General features: G+C 42.2%; 1 protein-coding gene across 3 annotated transcripts in view; it reads left to right on the forward strand.

The window, feature by feature from the left end:
* The first annotated feature begins 1,751 nt into the window (after positions 1 to 1,751).
* PHYHIPL (phytanoyl-CoA 2-hydroxylase interacting protein like) overlaps positions 1,752 to 20,939 on the forward strand; it is a 54,820-nt gene continuing 35,632 nt past the window's right edge. Inside the window, exon 1 of one of the 3 annotated variants that reach the window (XM_063164017.1) lies at positions 1,752 to 2,054. The gene's annotated coding sequence lies outside the window, so the exon portion shown is untranslated. Of the gene's footprint in view, positions 2,085 to 16,218; positions 16,266 to 20,939 lie in introns of those variants that run through there. The other 2 variants (XM_063164015.1, XM_063164018.1) reach the window with 2 other exon arrangements.

The following is a 20,939-nucleotide window of genomic DNA, read 5'->3' on the forward strand; positions in this document are numbered from 1 at the left end:
TGAAGACTTCTACCTTCCTGAGGAAATCTGATGGGGTAACAGCTTCTAGGAAAGAGAAAGATTCTTTTTCTTTTCATTTTCATACTTACATTTGTAGCTGTATTTCTTTGTCCAGTTGTACATTACTGCAGTAATACATAAGGATTCGTTTCCTAGTGGGTGTAAGTTTGTCTAGTTTCATTGAAGTCAGTGCAATAAAGATAATTTACATGCATTTCCAAAGAGTTTAATCAGCTGGTCTCTGCAGCGTTAGGGAAGTCAGCAGCAAAATCCTGCTTTTGTCTTCGTGGAAAAGAGGTTATTCATGAAGTGCCATGTTGTGATTCAGACAAGTGAAGCAGCAGCTGAGAGTGTTCCTGTGTGTGCCTCACCCCTTGCCTGCTGCACTGTGGGACAGGCAAAGGGGAGCAGATGGAGGTCCTGCCTGCACACCTATGCTTTCCTAGATACCACATGCTGCAGACAGGAAAGGGCTTTCCTTGGGCAAAGCAGCTCTGCCCAAGTGGTAACACAGAAATGAAAAATCCCCACATCATCTGGGGCTGTAGGAGGTACACCAGCTTCTGTTCAAGCTGCTGGAATTTCCCTGTAGGAGCAACATGAGCTCCTGCTCTGTACGTGGTGGGGCCCAGGGGGAGGTGGACACCCCATGTTTGTGGCAGACTGGACCAGTGCCTGTCCAGCTGGGGCTGAAGAGGCAGAAAGATCAGCAAGGAAGGCCAGAGGGTTTCAAGTTTGTGCATTAAATTCAGGAAGTGCAGTGGAATTTATTTCCAGCCTAGAGATCTCAAAGCTTGGAGAAGACCAGCCTTGATGGGGTTTTTCTGATCTATTTCTTGTGTTCTCAGGCCTGGAAATTTGTGTGATCACACAAATCCATGCAAAATCAGCATAATGGTCCAGCATCTCATAGAAGTAGCTCATATAGAGTGCATAGCCTGTAGGGTACTAAGACTTCTAGGTAGATGAAAGATCTTGTGTTTATGTTTTACAGAATTATTCTCTCTGTCAAAGAGAAATTGGACAGGAAGGAGTAGAGTATTGATAACACAGTTTATGCTTTTAAATATTTATAGTGTAGGGAAAGGATTGGTTGAGATTTTATTTTCTAGTTTCGAAATAATTTTTCTCCTCACGCTAACAACTCACTTTTTTTCTTCTCAAACATTTTCTGCCTCAGTTATATTTCTCTGTGGCACCTTGGCATGGTCTTGAGAAACGTTAGACACTGGCCAGTTTGAGTCTTTAGAAATAGTGGAGCATTAAAGAAAATGTTGTAGCATCAAGCCCTGAATGAGAATATTTATCACAGTAATATCATGCTGTCCTATTTCTCTGATACCAGCAAATTTCCACATTCCTACAAGAGTCAGGGTATTAGGATAAGGACAGTAGCTGGTGTACAGAAAGCCCAGCCTCTCTGGCCTATTTGACACTGGGCAATCATGGATTTCCTCCAGAGCTGTTGAGAGCACTGTGGACAAGCCTGTGTTTATACTCCTGCAGTACAATGTGAGCAGTGGCACAGAAATGCTGCTGGGCTCCTGCCAAAGGGCCACACAAAGGCAGCCAGATCATCTCCCTGCAATGCAAATGCGATGACAGTGGCAGCAGGGGAAGCCTGGCTGTGCAGCCACCTCCTCCTCTCCCCTGCTCAGCCTCCCCAGCTCTGGTGCTGGGAGGTTACCAGGAGTGCTGCCTGCAAAGGGATTTTGGTAGGCACAGTGCCTTCAGAGCTCACAGGTCATGCCCATCTGCCTTTGGGACAGGAACAGTAATATCCCAGATCCTTACTGACCCTTCCCTTCAGGTGTCTTTGGAGTCTGGCAGGTGGCCAGAGTGGGCAGGACCATTCCCTCATGAGGCCCCAACACAAGTTTGAACAAAACCTCTCTTCTCTGAACTAGGGGCTGACAGGAGCAAGGGGAGGAGCAGCAGCAGGGCAGCGCGGAGCCCTCGGTGACGGGAAGGGCCCAGGAGAAGTTTCCATCTCCAGCTGGAGTGAGTGACGGCAGCTCCCCCAGCCAGGATCCCACGGGCACCCTGAGCACCAGGTACAGCACTGCTGGGGCACTGCGAGGCAGGTGAGCAGCTGAGAAAGGAACAGGCTAAAGAGAGCAGAGAAACTGGGGTGGAGGGGCTTGGAAGAACCTGACCCACTGCCTGAAGGGAGAATAAGATTCAATGGGATGCTCGGATATGCAGAAACTAGGGAGTGCTGATGCTATGGGGAGCAGAAGCAGAATTTACTGTACAACTAAGGGTTTGATGCAATCCTGAGTATGCAGTGACTGAGGGACTTGAGTGGGAATACCCATGTTATGAAGACAACTACAATATGTATTTTTTTTCAGATACATGACTTAAATTTATTTTGTCTGATTCCCAATTATCTCCAGAATTTATCAACATACAATTGTATTTTCTACATTATTGATCTTCTCCCAAGCCATGAAGTCATAAAGCTCTCTAAAACCAACTTTCAAAATCAGAAATATCTCTTCCTGAAATCAGCAAATAAGGGATTCGCTGCATCCCAGTCCATCAGGTTTCCCATCTGTTCAAAAGAATATGGCTGTTTCCATGAAATGCATACTTTTCAATATTTATTTTTGGAAGAGGGGAGAACATGTATGTGATTTGGAAAGAAGATGTAAGAGATGGTGCCCTCTTCTGAAGGGATGGTTAGACCTGCTCTTTGGTATTTGTACAAAGCTCAGATATGGTTTGTTTTCTAGGACTTGAATGTCTTTGGATCACGGGTGCTCTAGGATAAAGATTTACTTGTTTGCTTGTTTGTTTGTTTGTTGCTTGTTTTCTGAGTGGAAGTTCATATTTTTATTTATATATGTGCAAAATGCTCTGTTCTACAAGGAGGGATGTCAGACACCTATTTTAAGAAATAGGTGCTTTCACTCTGCAGCTGAAGTGGTTTTGCTTAAAGTTCCCTTAGCATTCAAAGCCCCACCAGAAACTATAAAACAAATAGTTTTATAGTCTACTTGGCTTTATAAATTTCATAAATATAACCTTCCATTTTCATGTATCTCACATGGGTCAGCATGCTTGGATTTACTGGGTTTTTTCCCTTAATTTTAATTCTTATTGGAAAATTAGTTATGTGGAGTATTAAGTCCCAGCTGTCTTTAATGTGATACAAGATTATTTACTGCTTGATTAAGAAACTTAAGAAACATAGACACTTTAAGAAACCAGTGTCTCTGTTCATGGCAGAATACTCTCCATGCAAAATGCAGTATTTCCCCGGTGGTATTTGTCCCAAGACTTGTTTGGTGTTTGGAAGGCAGGCTGAGGACAGCTGGCCAGCACAGCCATGGCTGCAGCCTTATCTTGTCGTTATCAAACACACAAACCATGCAGCAGCATCCACAGGACAGATCTCCACCCAGGGACTGGCTGCAAGCCAGGCCTAACTCAGCAGGTAGGATCTGCTCAAAAAGAGCTTTCTGAGCTGGAAGCAGCAGCCACGGGGATGGATCTCAACCCCCTCTGAGCAAAGAGTGAGTGCACAAATTCCTGCTCTCCTTGGGGCACTGGAACACCACAGGAGAGAGCAAGTATGAGATTCATCCCTCAATTTCAGTGCTGTCCCACCAGTCCAGTGATGGCAGCACAAGGCTGCTCTTCCACCTCTTTGGTAAATACAGATGAGGCAACAACACAATACAGCCTTGCTCTTCAGCTGGAAGAGGTGACTTTGCAGAGTGCTCAGGTTCCCCGCTCCTCTGTCCCTTTTGGAGAAGATCCAGACCCATCCCTGTGAGCTCTTCACTCCTCTGTGATGGGCTGACCCCATGCTGGCAGGAAAAAATTATACTCACCTCTGCCTTAGCCTTTCTTGGCCACCTGCTGCTAAAATCAGCCTGCTGATGTCTCACTTTCCAGAGCAACATTTCAGGATCTTCATTTCCATTCAGAGGGTGCTATTTTATGCTTGGGTTTTGCTGTGAGGCAGTGTTGCTGTTTGATATCTCTCTACAGCTATAAATTTCAAGTTTTTAGGCTTGAGAGATAGGGTGGAGAAAGTATCTTCCCTTTTTGTGTGCTGATGCCAATAACTGTGAATGTAAATAGCTGCATTAATGAGGCTTGTTGAAAGTGTTTTATTAGGAAATGTGAAAGTCACTAGCTTTTCAGTAAGAAAGTGTAAATGGCCCTTCTTATATTTGCATGTGAAACTATAAAACTCAATTTCCTATGCATACAAGAGCATTTTTGTCCATCATAGTACCCAAAGCACTTTAGTAAGGCATTATGTCATTTTAGTTTGAAGTAGCGCTGTCATTTAATACTGTCTTTTTTCCTACACCACCTTACATTCCCAAATCCTTTCATAAAAGACAGTCTATTGCTTATGTCAGTGTAAAAATAAATGCATGGGTGATGTTCTGTGGGTAGAATCCTCATTTTGTTGGCTGGTTGGAGAGTGAATAGGCATCATTAAAACTGAATGGAAAATTTTCTCTACCTGTGTAGCCAGTTGATTTTACAAATTATTTGCTTGGACACTTTGTTACATAGTATATATTTTGAATTTTCTACAGCTCTGTTTGTTTTACTTGTATCTATAAATCAAGATTTTTGAGTCTTCACAGATAAAAATTCTTTAAAATCTCAATGGGTTTGATTCTTCAGAATGATGATGTTTCAGTTGTTGATGTCAAGATAAATTTTTATTATAGAGAAATTTCTTCTAAGGGAATGTGGCTGTGGGATTTACTCAGAATTAATAGCTGTGTAGGGATGGCAGAAGAGTAGCAGTGGTGGACAGAGGCAGGGGAAGAAGGGTTTTGAAGAGGTGGAGAAAGGGAGGGGCACACTCCTCACAGAGAGAAATGTCATGGCAAAATGAAAACAAAACATGACTAGAGGACAGAACCCTAACACCAGATTTTTTCCCTATTAAAAGAATTTAGTGAATCATTGTTAAGTGTTGTAGAAAATCCACAGGAGGAAACCTCATGGCAAGAAATATCTGTAGAAAAATACCCCAGAAAGGTCTAGTGACATTTTTATCTATAGTATCATTTTTGCTGTTTAACAGCAATAGTTACAAGTTCATGTGTAACAGAAACAATTTCCTTGGTCCTAAAATAATAATTTTAATGTCCTTCCTATTTCTAACAGAAAATAAAAAAAAAAAAAGCTGGAAATAACTTAAGTGCCTTTGTGGGTGCACAAATACATAATACAGAATCCAAGTCACTTAGTAACAAAAATAGTCACATGCACTGGACAACAGGCCTGTGTATTTTTCCTTAAGGCCTGAATCAGCTGAGAAAAAGTGCCATGTTGAGCATTACACTGTTTTTCTCCAGATAATTCAATGTGTGAATTATTACATTATTATTTCACTGCTTCCCTACACTTCATTTCAAGAAAGCAATTTTATGTCTACAGTATTTAAGCACACATGACGGCCTGCTGAGATTTGTTAGGATTACACTTAAAATCCTGCCACAGATACAGAGAATACTCAGGTTCTTCCCCCAAAAGGCTAGTCACATCTTCACATATGGGGAGATATTTATTGAGTGCAACGTTAACAGCTACCATATTGCTGTACTCCCACATTGACACAAATGTTGGCAAAAGCTACTGTGCCAGCCGCCCACTTTACACACTCTAGTGGCACCTTTTCTCCTCCTCGAATCCAGAAATTGCCATTATCATCCAATTAATGCTCAAACAGTGATATTTTTGCTGCCTCACATGTTTCTTAGAATATAAAGATGGATAGGCAGGAGTCTGTACACCAGAACAAACCCAGCAGCTAAGACTTGTTTGTTGCCAGAAAATACCCTGGAGTCCTCTGTGGGAATAATATTATAGAGAACCAAGGATTAGTGTAGAGATTGAGGAGATTAAAGCTTAATTAAAATGAGCACTTGTGCACAGAACATAGAGCAGACAGCCATTGTTTTAGTTGTGGTGGAGCAGGTCTCCCTGCAGCTGCCCAGCTCATCCCTCCCATCCTGCCCAAGGGGATGGGTTCCTGCAGTGGCTGCTGGAGGACACATTGTTTAGGGCACTACAGAGACACACAAGGCTCCTCCAGCCATGGGGCTGCTTTGCAACAAGATGAGGTGACTTCCATAATCAGCATTTGTACCTAAACTGCACACAAGGCTTTTGCCCTTCTGTTCATGGACTCTGCTGCTCCAGCCCATGATGGTCTGTTCACTAACAAGACAAAGCATGGGAGCTGCATTTCCCTCCTGAGTGCACAGAACTGGAGGTGAGGATCATTTCTAATAAATTTTCATCTTCAGATGTATTTATTTCAGATCTAAGATAGTCTCTGCCTGCTTGCCTCCAAAATATGCTGCAAGGGTATATTCAAAACTTAAATTTGTGTCCCTTTTTACTCCTAAGGATGTTGACACAATTTTCTAATGGAGTTATATTTCTCACATTTAAAAACCAAATAAATCAACCTAATATAGAGCATATAATTTCTGTGATTGCATAGTAATTTTTCCCTGTTCCTAAGGGATTTTGTGTTCCTCAGACTTGTGATGAATAGGAAACATATAAAGATCATACTGTGGTTTACTAATCATCAAAATGTGAGGAAAAAAGCTTCAGCTTTTTATGTGCATTCTTTCAGAATTTAATGATAATTTCAAATACTTTGAAATAGAAACACAGAATACAAAAATATATCTAAATCATGTATCAGCATCTTTCTAAAGTGCCACCAGTACCATTCTTATGTGGAGTTTGGGTATAGTGTCTAAAGGAGTTCTTCAGGAGTGTCACTCTTTGAATGCTTTCAGAACTCCTGATGTTGTAATCTACTGTTATCCAGTATTTTATTACTCTCAGTAGGACATTTACTGGAGACACCAAACCTGAGCAGGGCACAATTAATCCTTTCAGCAGCTCCTATTGGGTACTCATGGCTGTGTGGAATGTTTACTATCAAGTGGAGCCCTGGAGGATCTCTGTATTGTGATGGTGTTTGTCAGCATTCCCTTCTGACCTAATCTGTGTTTTGGTGTCATGTTATTTTAGGGACATATTTGTTAGCTTAGAAGAAATGTGTAGAAACAGATATTAACATGTACATCTCTTAAAGCAGAAGGGCTTCTGCTGCTCAGACTCTCATAACTTCATTCCTTTAGTTTATTCTGGGTTTGCTGCACTCAAAGCATTCATCCAGATAATCACCAAATTATTTGTTTATAGCTTCAGGGCATATTGTTTTTTAATTACTTGAGGTGGTGTCATAACAGGTATAAAGTAGTATTGGTTGTTGTTATTGTTAGTATCATCATTATTGTTGAAATACAGTGCCATCAAATTCCAGATCTATTTATAGAATGTTTTCCTGTGAAAATCCTTTTTTTACTTATCCACTGAGTGTATTTGAGCTGAATCTCTCTGTTTCATCTCTTGTGTTGGAGTCAGTGAACTTCCTTTGTGCTGTCACTCTGGGAAGAAAGAACATAATCTCTGTCTTAGGTGACTTCATAGGAGATTCATCTTTACGGTTTTCCTTACCCTCTATTACTTGGAAAATATTTAGGTGTTATATATAAATAAAGAATAATTATATTGTGTATGCTATGTCATTAGATGAATGAATTTAAAAGACAACTGGGCAAAAAAGGTTTGAGAGGAGAAGTAGAACTATGACCTCAGTGCAAAAGGAAAAGCAAAAACTTGGCAGAACCAGAGAAAAAAAATCTTCCTTCAGAATTTTAGTAAGCACTATTAGTAAATTTTAAAGTAATAGTGTATGCTGGGGTATGTACATAGGAGCACTGAGAAAGCTCAGCTATCTGGTGACCACCAAATGACACTGCTCTGCAGCCACTGCCTCCAACACAAACAGCCCAGCTCCATCTGGGGAGCCCTCCTAGAGCAATCACATACAGAACACAGCAGTTATAAATAAGGTCTGCACTTGATATACATTCAGTGGTTTTTGCAACTAAGCTGTATTTGTGTCCAAAACAAATATTTGGATGACTTAATGTCTCCCTCCTGGGAGTGGAGGAAAAAAGAGTGCACATTGTCAGCACAGGTCAAGAAATAAGTGAAACTCAGAGTTGTATGCCTGGATGCATTTTGTCTTCTGAATCAAAGCATTGCCACCCTGCACAACCTTCTGAGAGCTGTTGGTGCCTTAGGCTTAAGTACCTAATGTCACAATGAATGAAGAGAGCCAGACAGCCAACTTACTGCTTAGCATGGAAAACAACACAGCAACTGGAAGGAGGAGCAGCACTGGAAGAACCTTATGAAAATTGCAGAAATAGTTTATAGAAAATTGTTAATAGGAAAGATAGATTTGAGAAAAAAGTTAGCTTCTTGAAATTCCCCTGGCTCTGTGTTTCTGTGTGATGAGAGCAAAATAGTTTTAAAACATTGGGGGGTTTAGCTTTGGTTTTGTTTGTGCTATCATTGTCTGCCTCACAAAGAACACTTCTTTTAGAAATTGCAGATAAGCATGTTACACTATGATTTAGCTACCAGCTCTCCAGAACTACCTTGAGGAGTCTGTCTAAAGAATGATGAACTTGGATGCCAGTGTAGCACCTGTGAGAGACATGAGCAGGTTCTCTTGGTGGCACAGCCCAGCAAAGCAGACTTGCAGGACTGGTGTGTGCAGTGACAGCACAGAGCAGCAGGGACAGAGCCCAGTGGGGCCCGTGCCATCAGCCACCGTGCTCACAGGGCTGCTCTCATTTACTGCTCTCATTCAATAACAAGCACAGGAAACGCTCAGTTTTTAAACTGACTGGATCTAGAGATTATCAGTGGGTCATTACTCATTTTCCACCATGAAACAAAAATATGCAACAGATTTTCCCCTAGTCTGGAGTTTTTTTCTTCCTTACTCTCTCTCTTTTTGGATGTTTTCTCTACCAGAGCCATTCTGCAGGGTATCAGAGAAGATGGCTGCATCTATGGTATTCGGATTTTTTATGTCTGTGGTTTTTTATTGTGAAGTCAATGTTAGGAGCTTTAACAATTTTTTCCTAGAGTTCAGTCTTCATCTTACTGCCAAGAAAATGTACCTCAACCAAGATTTTGCATTTTAAGGAAAAAACAGAAACAGAAAAGCAAAATGAAAAGTTTTTGATAAAATATGCATGCTTAGGCTGTGTTTTCCATTTGAGAGACTGATCAGGTCCAGCAGGGAAAACATTTTAATATTAAACAATTTCAGAATTACCACTTTTGGAATAGGACAAAACCCTCTGTGGATAAGGCCTTTTGTTTATATCTAGTGCATCAATGGGGAAGAGATGAAATTTCATTAGTTGCCTCTGTCTTTTAGGAATCCACTCTTAACCAATGCATTATTCCAAATCCTTCACTGAATAATCTGCATAATGATTGCACTGGCTATGAGTCTCATCACCAGCATATTTGTTCATTAGAATGCATATGAAGGACAAACAGAGCTAAACTGAATTCATTTAAAAGTTTGAGCAAATGCTGGTGGAGGGTTTTTCCAGTATTTCCTCAGCTCTCTTAAGAACTCATACAACTCTCATCTAAAAGCAATGAAAAACTTCCATCTCCTGAGTTCTGTAAATCTGTGAGCCCTCTATCCCTCATGCTCAGAAGACAGGGCAGACCCTCTCCTGATCGTGACCTTTTTTCCGTAGACGTGAAATTTCTCACATTATGCAAACAGCCCCCACCCGTGAACATTGTTCATCTCTTTGGCATTTTCAGGTCCTGCATGTGTTGGCCCTTTGCCATTGTATCTGAGCACAGTGTTCTAAAGCTTGCAGTATGCCACATGATACAGCAAAGAAAGATAAAGGAAGGAACAGAGCAGACAGTAATCGATAGGAATGAAAAGGACAAAAGAGCCTCTCAGCATTTTCCACTCATTCTGCTACTTTCACTTTTTTTCCATTCTCTTTATCTTGTTTTGGTTTTTTATGTTCCTCACTCTCTTCCACCGAGATTTTAAACAATTTAAGCCAGTCCCTCTGTCTTTACTACAAGCATAAGTTATGATGAATGAGCAAAAGGAGCTACAAGCAACACACAGCAGGAGCTGCTAATGCTGCACATGAAGAGACCGAATGGAATATCATGGCTTGAAATCATAAATCAGCATGCAAAAAGTCTCAAAATGTGTGTTTCACCATGAGGTAGCTGGTTAGGAAGTGCAACATGGTTTTCTCCAACTTAAACCTAGGAACAATCCATTCACGATCTCTAAGCTCCAGTTTTGAAACTTTTTTGTTCAGTTTTGTTGATTTTTACTTAGATTAAAATTGACTTGCTCAGTTACCTCCCATATTATTCACTGAACATCTGATTAGTAAGTACCACATAGTGGCCTAACACACAAGGTTCTATGGTGATGTGCAACTCTAATTTAAGTTTCTTGTATATATAAGAGGGTGAACTTTATTTCTGTTGGCTTTTTATTAGCTTGGAATAGTCAGAAAATATTTTCAAGATGTTGAGCTCCAGATCCACTGCTGTTTTGATGTTCAAATTCTGCACTTCACGTGTTTTCTTTCTCAGTCCTTACGTAAGAAGATTACACAAGAGAAGACTGTAATCTCCAAAATCATTCACCATATTAAACAGCAGCTACCACCAGTGGATCTTTATCAGCAGCCTGGAGCAGAAAGGAGACACATGGCTGTACATATGGAAACTGGTCATTTACAGTACTCATCAATGTGTGCTGCCAGTCGTGGGCAGATGTCATCAACAGTCATTACACAGCTCTGAAAATAGAACCAAACTTGACCTGGACAGGTCCTCAAACAATTGATAAACTGCCTCTGAACAATGGAAATATGTGGAGTCCACTCTCTCCAGCAGCCTCTTGCTGCTCAGTCATCCTGCAGACCCAGTGCTGTGGCAGGGTGGGGAGGGGACTCTCAGTCAGGATGTGCACGGCAAGAAGACGTCTCTTGACTCCTCAGAGTTGGAGTTTCTCTATAGACAAGGAGAGGAGTATCACTACCATGTCCTGGCTGGTGTCTGGAAATGACAAGTTTTATTTGCCCATTGCAGTTTTTCCTTTTTTTTTTCTTTTCCCTGAGAACCACTGGTAAGCTTAGTGAGTAGGAGAAAGCACTTTGGGAAAAAAAAAGGGCAAAGTGATTTTAAGAGTGGGGATAGCTCCTGTGTAGAGCCAAGAGCTGGACTTGATGATCCTTGTGAGACCCTGCCAGCTCAGCATTTTCTGTGACTCTGTGAGAGCACCTCTGCCCTGTGTTTACATCTTTGTCTGCCTCAGGCACTGTGCTATGCCCTAGGAAGGGAAGGAACAGCATCAGGATGCAGAGGGGTTCCTGTGCCTCCACCTTGCTCACTTTCCCAGGCTGCGTGAACTCTGCATGGAGAGCTGGTGCCATGGCCCTGACAGCACTCCCTCAACTCCTGTGCTGTGTGGAAAGGGACAAGCAGCCATGGTCTCACATTCACACACTTTCCTAAACCTGGCTTCCTCTGCTTAGCTCCCACGACAGGATAAAGAGTATGGGGGAGTTCCTTCCCCCTCCCTTCCCTGCCCTCAGCCAAGGCTTGAGAGGAACACTGGCTTCTGGTTTCCTTGGAGCAGGGCTGGCGAGCACAGGCTGTTACAGAGCACACACACAGTCCTTGGCAGCACCAGTGGTCAGCTGCCCCCGTGCTCCTGTTTGCTTGCCGGCGTGTGGCAGAGGGCATGAGAGAGAGGAAAGCAGTGCTGCACTTCTGAGATGAGCTCTAGCAAGTGCTGTGTGCCTGCAGCTCCAGCCAGCCTGCCAGGGCTTGTCTGCTTGTTAGTTAGCAGGTAGAACATTACAAGTGACTTGCACTTAGCTGCTCCCCTGTGCCAGCCCCTCTGATCTCCAGCAGGACTGGAGACATGATTGAAGGCACCAAGAAATGTGTTACTTAGCCTTTGTGGAAGTGCACAGCCAGTGTTTGTGTGTTATCTTTGAAACACAAAAGTGCTTTGTAAAGGCTACCAATACTGCTACATGTAATGACAGCAAAAATAATTTTAAGGTGTCTCTGGCAGAATGAAAATCTGATTGCCAGAAATAGCCACCAGCCCTCCCCCAATAAAGCAGGAGGAGCATCTCTTTGCTCCTCCTTTAGTCTCTAGAAGGATGTGTGCATAGGGGCTTTTATGTTTGTCTATGTCCCAAAACAAAGAGGACACCACAGCAATAATCTTTTGGTGACAGAAATGACTGAATCAAACTTTTTTATGAGCTATACAGCAGAACATGTTATGCTGTATCTGTGCAGGCAGTGATCTCTTTATTTAGCAGAAGTTGCAGCAACAAATTTTTCTGACTATGGGTTTTGTTTTTATCCTTTTCCAAGCATTTTTCCTTTTGATTGTTCTTGAAGTTGTGATATGAGATCAGGAAAGCTTAAGAGCTTAAGTGACTTCTTAGAGTACCATCATTTCAAGATGAATAAGCATTCATGAAGACAGCCTGTGGGAAGTGAATTGATGTAATATTTGAATGCCCTGACTTTATAATTCATACAAAACTCTCTCTGCAGGAGTGTGCCCAGTGCTGAAAACTTTGCCTTAGGGTTCAGCTGGATCAAGCAGTAATAAGACTCCATCAGTAGTTGAGGGGGAGGAAGAGGGGAAAACAACTTTAAAGCAGTGAAAGAAGATACCCATGATCATTGTTGTAGCAAAGCTTTTGCTCCCACAGTCTGTGGAAGCACCACATAATAGGCTGGAGAACTGACCCTGCTCTCACTGCCTGCCTTGCAGCTGCATGTGGTATTGCAACCTTGGTCTGGGAACAGCTGGCTCAGGCAAAGGCAGCTAGCTGCCCTGCTCAGCTGGGTTTGGAGATGAGCTGTTTTCTGTTGAGGTCAGTGGCAGTTTGACAGTATAAGGAGTTCAGACCACCATCCCTCGAGAGGATGGAGAAATCCAAAATGAGAAAATAGGGATAAGACTTGTTCTCTCTAAAACTGGTTGCATGATCTATTTCAGCCTGAAAAGTGCTTTTGCTAGCAAGATACAGGAAGGAGATTTTACTCCAGGATGAATTCACCATTTGCATAACATTTCCATTTAGACAGTGCTGTCAGGCAGTCATTTTAATGAGTGCTCAAACCCCCAAAGTGACTGTAGTCTAACCCCACTGCTTGTTCCTGTGTCTTTATTGACACTCCTCTTAACTCCCTGTATTTGCCTCCTGCAGCCAAAGAGCCACATTTGGAATGAGCATTTTGTCCAGACTGTGAGTTCATAATGCTTCCTGACAGCAACTGTTTCCAAAAGGGCTGCATGGCACCATTTCAGCTGCAGAAACTCTGCACCAAAACAGAACCAAGACCCAGAGAGCTTGTGTCTTCCCACCTTGTCCATCATGATCACTGCACTCTTTTTAATCATTTCCTACAAGTGTTAATTATAAAGGCAATTTTGAACTCTCTGGTGAGAGCAGGTGGGGGGACCAACCTCTGCTTTGACATCTGGGCTTCCCAATTTTTATCTTATTTGTCACTAAGCATCCCTCATTCCCTCATGCCTCCTAAGCATGGGAGGAGGCCCTGAAGACATTAAGGAGTGCTTTTCTGTCTTTTGTCTCTGCCATTATTTGCTGCCACATTTTTGCCAGACATCACTGCTCCTGTGCTAGGACTAGAAAGGTATGTTTGTAATTCAGGTGGAGGCCAGTCATGTGCATTTTCAGGGTTGTGATACCTCTGTAATTAACTCCTGAGGGCATAAGGCTTAGTGGTCAGTTTATAGATAGCCTATGAATCTGATAGCTGCTAATCTCATTAATCCTTGAATTTAGCTTGATTTATACCTCATTTGTTTCCCCTAGTTTATAGTAATATATTACTCAACTTCAAGAAAGAACAATAAAAAAGTGGTAATGATTTTTTCTCAGGCCTCAAACTGTCTGCAGAGAGTGGAGGATTTGGCACTCATTTCTATTGCACTATTAAACAAATGAAAACAGTCATTGGTTAGTGATAAAATATTTCCATTTTCAATCTCTCCTTAGGCTGACTCTGTGTCATATCTTTCTTTTCTGAATACTTTTGCTTCATAAATTTTATGCATGCAAACACATATGTAGTAATACATTTCTAGAAATTTTAATATATGTGAACATTTGGCTCTCCTCCAAAAACCCATACAGGGCTCAGTACTGCCTTAATACCAGGTCTACTTCATTCCTGGCAGGAGCAGTTTGGTGGTACACAGAAATTAAGGGGGAAGGCTGTCCTTAGATTTGGTGAACTGTAGCTGTGTCACTGTAGGGGTGTGTATAATTAAGCTGGTGCAACCTCTACATTAATTTGATGGAGCTACAGCATTAAAATAGCTTTAAAAATATAATGACTGTTTTAAAAATGCAAGAAATTAAATTGCAGTAGTCTAGTTTTTGCCCACACAAAATAGTAGGGCTAATCTAGATTGGTATTTAAGGTACAAAACTGTAAAGCTCCACCTCATACCCTTACTTCTGTTGCTGTGCTCGATATGGTATTAGAAAACTTTACTGTCACTTATGTGTACAAATTAATACTTCCACAGCATGACAGGCAATGTGTTATAAGATTGATAAAATCCACACAGACAACTTTCTTGTCAACTGGCAGCTACTGTAAGTAGCTTGCTAAAGACCAGAGACCAGAAAATTTTTGTAGTGGGTTGACCCAGGCTGGGTACCAGGTGCCCACCAAAGCTGCTCTGTCACTGCCTTTCTCAGCTGGGTAAGGGAGAGAAAATGCAATGAAAGGCTTGTGTGTCAAAATCAGGGAAGGGAGAGATCACTCAGCAATTACTGTCATGGGCAAAATGCACTCAGCTAGGGGAAATTTGTTTAATATATTACCAATCAAACCAGAGTAGGATAATGGGAAATAAAAACTAAATCTTAAAACACCTTCCCTCCCTCCTCTCCTTTCTTCCCCATCTTCACTCCTGATCTTCTCTATTTCCTTCTCAACCTGTGGCACAGGGGAATGGGGAATTTTGGATTTGGTTGCTTTATCACACATTTTCTCTGGTGCCCCTTCCTTCTCAAGGGAGAGCTGCTCTCTCTCTTCCCTTGCTCCAGCATGGGGTCTGTCCCATGGAAGGCAGTTCCTCTAGAACTTACCCAACATGAGTCCTTCCTACAGGCTGCAGGGGAATCTCAGCTCCAGAGCTTGGAGCACCTCCTCCCCCTCCTTTTCCACTGACCTTGGTGTCTGCTGCATTGTTTCTCTCACGTATTCCTCCCTTCTGGTTGCTTGTGCACAGTCTTTTCCCTCTTCTTACATCTGTTATCCCAGAGGTGCTGCCACCAACGTGGGTGGGTCCACCTTGGAGCTGGCTGGGTTGGGCTCCATCAGACCTGGGGGAAAATTCAGCAACTTCTCCCTGTAGCAACCAAAACTTTGCCATGCAAACCAAGTAAAATTAAATTTCATTAATTAAAATCAACTGCTTCAACACAGAAAGCAACTTATTTTGCTACTTTTTACCTCATTTTCCCTCCTCATCCCAGAAATAACCAGGTGGATGTCATGTGATCAACCCCAAAAATGTACTGTCGATGGCTAAATTGAATTTATGTGGAGATGCATTAATCAGAAGCTGGCTCTCAGACAGGTGGGAGTAGGGGAGGTTAGACTGAAAATGGATAAAATAAGAACAGAGAGAATCAAGAAGAAAAATACTGGTATTTGAAAGAAAAATTAGATAAATAACCCTAGCAAATTTGATTTTAAAAACCAATGCAAGATATTGGGTTAGCAGTTAACTTATTTCTATGGAAGAAATAGAGGAAATCAGAGGAAAAGAATTTCCAAATGATGAGCATTTGATGTGGGTTCAGCAGGTCTCAGATAAGCAGCGATCAGACAAGTCTGAACACAGCCCCACATTCCATCACACAGGAGCCACTGTCGGACCTCTGTCATCAGGCAACAGCTGTGCTGGATAAATGAACACTTGTTCTGCTTTGCAGGCAGCCCTGTCCCTATCAGCATGTGGAGATTAAGTCCCCTGAACCCTGGAGAAGAAGCTGAAGAGCTTGTGTTAGCGCTGGAGAGAGAGTTTTGACAAATTTGTTTGCTGCTCTCATTTCGCACTCCAGAATACAGTGCAGGTTATCAAAGATGGCTCTTGCAAACACACATAGGAACAATTTAGAGGGCATTCACAAAGACTAAATTTAGCCTCAGAAGGTTTTTCTCCCCCTGCTTCCTGTAGGATCAAGAGGAGGCATTTCCTCTGGAGCAGCTCTGAGCACCCACAATGAACTCCCTTTGAGACACAGGTGAGGATTTTTCTACTCTCCACTGACTGCAGAAAGATCCTAAGGCAAATAAACTCCTTAGGCTAAAGATGGCCTTTGCAGTTATCCTCCTGTGCAGCCTGGTTTAAGAAGCAGGAGCAGTGAATCAGTCACTAACAGATTTTGAGTCAGTTCTAGGATTTTCAAGCTCACAGAAAGCCACAACTCCTCCACTGACTTTAAACACTCCAGGGCACTGTGTATATACAGCAACTGGAAATCTGTAAGGATTGCTACACTACCAATAAGTAACATACTGCAGGGCTGACATATATTCAGAACACAAGTAACAGCAGTAGGACATAATTCAGAGCACAACATGGTTTAATTAAAATGCTTGTGGATGTTGTTAAAGAAACAGTGCTACAGACAAATGTTCCTTTTTTTGTTTATTTCTTTATTTAATCTGCCTGTATATGGGTGCAAAGAGGACATGCATTCCTACCAGAGAAAACCTATGGAAAATACAGCTCTTCATTGCTGTTTTTAATGTGAAATTATTTCTTGTGAAATTTTGTGACATTTTAATTGTGGATCACATATTGCAATGGGTCTGTGTAGCAAGGCTCTGGTAGCAGGGAGGGGACAGGAGTGGCTTAAGGGAGCAGCTGCTGGAAGCTTCCCCCATGTCCAACAGAGCCAAAGTCAGCCAGCTCCAAGACAGACCCACTGCTGGCCAAGGCCAGGCCAGTCAGAAACTGTAGTAATACATCTGTGATAACATATTTAAGAAGGAAAAAAAAAAAGTTATTGTGTAGAAATAATTGCAGACAGGGAAGGGAGGACTGAGAATATGTGAGAGAAACACTTTGCAGACACCAAGGTCAGTGCAGGAGGAGGGGCAGGAGGTGCTGCATGTGCCAGAGCAGATTCGCCTAGAGCTCGTGGTGCAGACCATGGCAGGGCAGATTGACCCCCAAGAGCCCAAGAAATTCCTCAGGGAAGAAGAGACCAGCCTGCAGCTCATGGAGAACCATGCCAGAGTACAGGAAAGCCCTAAAGAGCACTGTGAATCTGTGGCAAGCCCATGCTGGAGCAGGTTCCTGGGAAGGACATGCAAAACTGTGGGGAGAGGAGCCCACGCTGGAGCAGGTTTGTTGGCAGGGATTGTAAGCCCATGGGGGCCCGCGCAGAGCAGACTGGTCCTGAGGGACTGCATGGGACAGTGCCCACTCTGGAGCAGTTCAGGGAGCACTGTAGCCTGTGGGAAGGACTCACACTGGGGAGGTCTGTGGAGAAGTCTGTGTCTCCTGTGACAGGGACCCCGTGCTGGTGCAGGGAAGGACTCTTCTCCCTGAGCAACAGCAGAAGCAATCTGTGATGAACTACCCATATCCCCATTCCTGATCTCTCTAGACCACTGGCCGGGGAGGCAGTGCAGCCCAAAATGAGGGTAGGGTGGGGTGGGGGAAGGCGTTTTTAAGATTTGCTTTACTTCTCATGATCTCACTCTAATTTTGGTTGGTGGTAAATTCAATTCATTTCTCTAAGTCCATTCCATTTTGCCCATGACAGTCACTGCTGAGTGATCTCTCCCTGCCCTTATATCAAGCCACAAGCTTTTCTGTACATTTTCTGTCCCCTGTCCAGCTGAGGAGAGCAGTGACAGAGCAGCTTTGGTGGGCACCTGGTATCCAGGCAAAACATGCATATAAATAATCATAGATCTGAAAAACAGTATGAGAGCTTCTAGTAAGTGACTGAACCAAGTGAAAGAAATTTAAGATCAGTCTCACTACTCATCCAGTCTCTGGCCTTGGTGTTCCTGCTCTCACTGATTTAACCCAATCTTCCTGGTGTTTCCTCAGTGGTTAACTGGCTGTGTTCATGGTAGCAGTGGGGGATGAGGTAATGGTGTCAGTCCTGTGTTGCCACATCAGCTCAGTCACAGCAGATTGTGGTGGTACAAAAGCAGTGACATCAACCTAGATCCCATTTTCTGTGCTTATGCAAAATGCTTATAGTTCTATAGTTATAAGAAAATGACATCATGAGATGACCCTCAGGAACTAATCACTTAGACTTTCTTCATTATCTTTATTAATGTACATTCTTCTTGGCTATCTGAAGAGTTTTGGTTATCCAGTGAAAGGGTGCAGTATTATGAGGAAAATCTCATTCACAGGATCAGTTGAGAGAGTTTCAGAAAAGGTTTTGTGGAAAGGGGAAGAGCAGTAGGGGGAACATGAGAGGATACTGTCAGGAAAAGCCAGCAGAAATGTGTCTTGTTCCAATGAAAATGGGAAACATTGAAGAGAGAATGGGTCACTGTGGGCTATTTAAACAAGTAAAACTAAAATATGAACTGTGGTAGAAACAGAAAACTGGAGGGTCACCAAAACAGGGTTTACATTCCAAGTTTAGTACACAGGAGAGAAACAGGGACAGCATGAGGATACACTGAAACAGCTGCCAAGAGGTTAAAAATAATAGGAAAAGACTGTGTTATAATTCTTGAAGGCACAATAACATAAAATTACTTGACCAAGAAAATATTAATTGTAATTAATTTGTAATAAGGAGATAAATTTTGAGACCAGTTCTTATTCTCCCTAAGACTAATTGGACTTTTGCCATGAAGTTTATTGGGAAGGAGATTAAACTTTAAATAATGGCTTGCTTAAGAAATCATTGATGTAATTATGAACTGCTGGGGAAAAGTAACTAAGAAATACATAATGAAATATCATCACTTGAACAAATGCATCTGAGGTATCCCTTCAGATATTTAAAGAACTGATGGAACAGCTAGTTGCTAAAAAACCCCACAGAGAATTGAGGAAGTATCAGGAGACTAATAAAGTGTCAGCATGCCAGAAGTCTTAAAAAACTGAATTAAGAGTAACTATGGAAACTATTGTCCTATGGGCATGGCTCCAAATTGAAACAAATACTATAAATAGTGAAGCTGAAGGGGGCAATGTATTTACATGGAGGTGAATAGTGTAATGAGACCCTGCTAGGGCCCAGGTGTGCTGCAGCACACCAAGGCAGGCCAATCAGAATGTTTATCCTCCACATCTTTTACAATGAAGCCACAAGATAAGCAGAGGACAGAACAGCATCAAGACTTTACAAAGGCATTTGATGCTGTGCCACATAATATCTTAAGGAAATTACTGAAACAAGTCAGCTGGGGCTAAAATTCACTTAAAGGTATCAAAGCTGGCCACTGAACTGTAGACAGAAACTAAATCTGAATAGCAGTCAGCATGGTCAAGGATAAGCAGACAGTAGTATCCTTTAAAGGTCAAGATATGGTCCAATGTCTGGAGGATAAGGCATTAATTAAATGTGAAAGTGGTTACAAAAGTAGGAAGACTATTTACAGCACAGAGGAGAGAGGTTCAGATTGTTCTCTAAGGTTACTCTGGATCTCATAAAGGGAGGCTAAACTTAAAATTAAATTAATAAGTAATAATGTTAAGCATTAAAAGCACTTTGTGACCATTAAGGGACAAATAAATTTTATGAACTACAAATACTTTTTTTTTTTGCATATGAAAGAGTGTCTTTCTTAGATGCTTATTCAGACTGTATAATCAGAAAACTCAAATTCAGAAAGCAACAATAATAAAATGATAATTTGCTTGATATCTTTCTTGTTCTGAGAGGAATATTCCCTTTAGATTGTTTGTATTGCTTAGATTAGGTTGAGATTTGCACACCCAATTGGTACCATCAGAGGGCTCCATACTCTGAAGTTTTCCTCATGAATGAGGACAGTGGCAGTAGTGGGTGGTAAGGAATGAAGGGCTGGATAGCAGGGCACTTCTGTGACTGTCCTGGGTCAGACCAAGGGCTTAGCCAGGATAGTGCAGCCCCTTTAACAGTGGCTGAAATAGATTTTACAGAAGATGAAGGGCATGACAAGCACATATAACAATTTTCAGTAACTCTTCCCTGGACTCTGTTGGTTTCCAGCTTAGGGCTCAGTCACTCTCAGCTCAGTCACTTGTGGTTTTAGTAACTCCAAATGATTCCTTTTGCGTGAACTTTTCCAGCCTTCTCTTGAATGAACAAAAATTTCTAGCACTGGCACTGTCCTTCAGTCTCACAACCATAACATTCATTGCAGGAAGTACCACATCCTTTTGTTTGCTCTGAAGCTGCTGCTATTAACTGCAATTGACACCCTCTAACTCCTGTATTGGGAGTCTTGGCAGAGCCAGACTCTGACCATCCCTTTTGTGCCACTTGTGCTTTGGTGTATTTCTATCTTATATGCCCTTGGTTGTCTTTTTCATGGACTGATTTTCTTTTTCTGCAAGTTGTCGACTGGTTTTGCCTACACTGAAGCCATTTTTCCAGATTCATGAGTAGGTTCGCTGGCACAAGATTGCCTCAGAATTGTATCTTTGATGTCTCAAAGTATGCTTTATGGCCTTTCAGGAGAAGCCTGAATGCATAAACCGAATTCAGTTGCTGCAATGAAGCCCTGTGAACAGGGAAGGAGAGACATTTTGAGATGTATGAGCCACTGCATGCGCCTCACTGTAGAGTTCCCAGAAGCTGTGAGGTTTCCCAGCATCTCAAACAATGCTGAAGCAGAAAGCAGCAGGCAGAGACATTTCCAGGAGAGCTGGAGCCTCACTGCTGGCCTTGGTGTCAGGGTGCCTGGCCATGGGCGCTACCTTTGCAGAAAGAGGGACAGAG

The sequence above is a fragment of the Melospiza melodia genome, chromosome 9 (genome assembly GCF_035770615.1).
Source record: "Melospiza melodia melodia isolate bMelMel2 chromosome 9, bMelMel2.pri, whole genome shotgun sequence".
Lineage (NCBI taxonomy): Eukaryota > Metazoa > Chordata > Aves > Passeriformes > Passerellidae > Melospiza > Melospiza melodia.